The 1,178-nt window shown below is 36.1% G+C and overlaps 1 protein-coding gene across 1 annotated transcript in view; it reads right to left on the reverse strand.

The window, feature by feature from the left end:
- Positions 1-1,178, reverse strand: part of LOC107698986 (CUB and sushi domain-containing protein 1-like) — a 320,519-nt gene that overhangs the window by 156,336 nt on the left and 163,005 nt on the right. The gene's annotated exons all lie outside the window — the stretch shown is intronic.

The raw sequence follows: 1,178 nt of genomic DNA on the forward strand, positions 1-1,178 counted from the left end.
ATAATGTACAATTAATGTAAAGTTGATGTTTTAATGCATAAGGTAGTGAATAACATTCCTCTCTTTCTTTCCATCTCTGTCTCTCACTCTTTCTCCTCTCTCCTTCCCTTCTTGTTGTGACCTTTGGGAGACCACAGCCCATGTTTATGCTGATCAAATATCCTCCCTGAGCCTTTAAAAGGCCAATGAGAAATAAAACAGGTGCCCACCTCCTGAATCTCTTGCTATTCATCATCCTGGCATTACAAACACTAAATTAACTGCACTCCTCTTCCCTCTCTCCTCCGTGTCCTCTCAGTGGACTATTTTAATAAGTAATCCATAAACTAATTTCTCACCTGAAATCAGAGCCTTTTCTTTTGCCCCTCTCTGGGATTCCTGGGTCTGGACACATGTTGTGTCCTTGCGCCACCCCCATCTGTGATACTGCAAAAGACAAAACGGGTCCGGACCTCTGTCTCATTTTCAATCTCCTTCCCTCTCTGTTCTCTTTTTCTATCATAAATGATGGTTCACATTTCACTTGCTGTCTCTCCCGCGGTGAATTTTAAATTATTTTACTAATATAGTTTAGGATCATGTTGCCATTTTTCCATTTCTTAACTTCTCACATATCCCAGGTTCATTTTTTTTTTCTTAATTTCCCCCTCTATCTTTAATATGGTGTCTTGGAAATATTGTTTTAATTGAATCAATTTATAGGGTTTTCCTCTAACCTCAATATCTTTCTATTCTGTTAAAGGGATACTTCACCCAAAAATTATAATTCTGTCATTATTTATTCACCATCATGTCATTTCATATCTGTATGACTTTGTTTTTTTGATGGGACATAAAATAAGGTATTTTGAATAATGTTCCCACAAAGGTTCCCGTTGACTTCCATTGTATTTTTGTCCATACAATGAGAGTCAATGGGAACCAAAACTGTTTGGTTACAAACATATCTTCTTTTATGTTTCAGAGAAGAAAGTCAGTCATACAGGTTTAGAACGACATGAGGGTGAGTAAATGATGCCAAAATGTTCTTTTTTTTTTTGGCAGGATATCCCATTATTATTATTATTTATGTATGTATTTGTTTGGTAATACCCCTTCAACCAAAGAGAAATCCCTAATGACATAATTTTCCAGAATGTGACAATTTTAGTGGGAAAACAACAGCACAAATATCAGTA

The sequence above is a fragment of the Sinocyclocheilus anshuiensis genome, unplaced genomic scaffold (assembly GCF_001515605.1).
Source record: "Sinocyclocheilus anshuiensis isolate Anshui unplaced genomic scaffold, SAMN03320099.WGS_v1.1 scaffold74, whole genome shotgun sequence".
NCBI lineage: Eukaryota > Metazoa > Chordata > Actinopteri > Cypriniformes > Cyprinidae > Sinocyclocheilus > Sinocyclocheilus anshuiensis.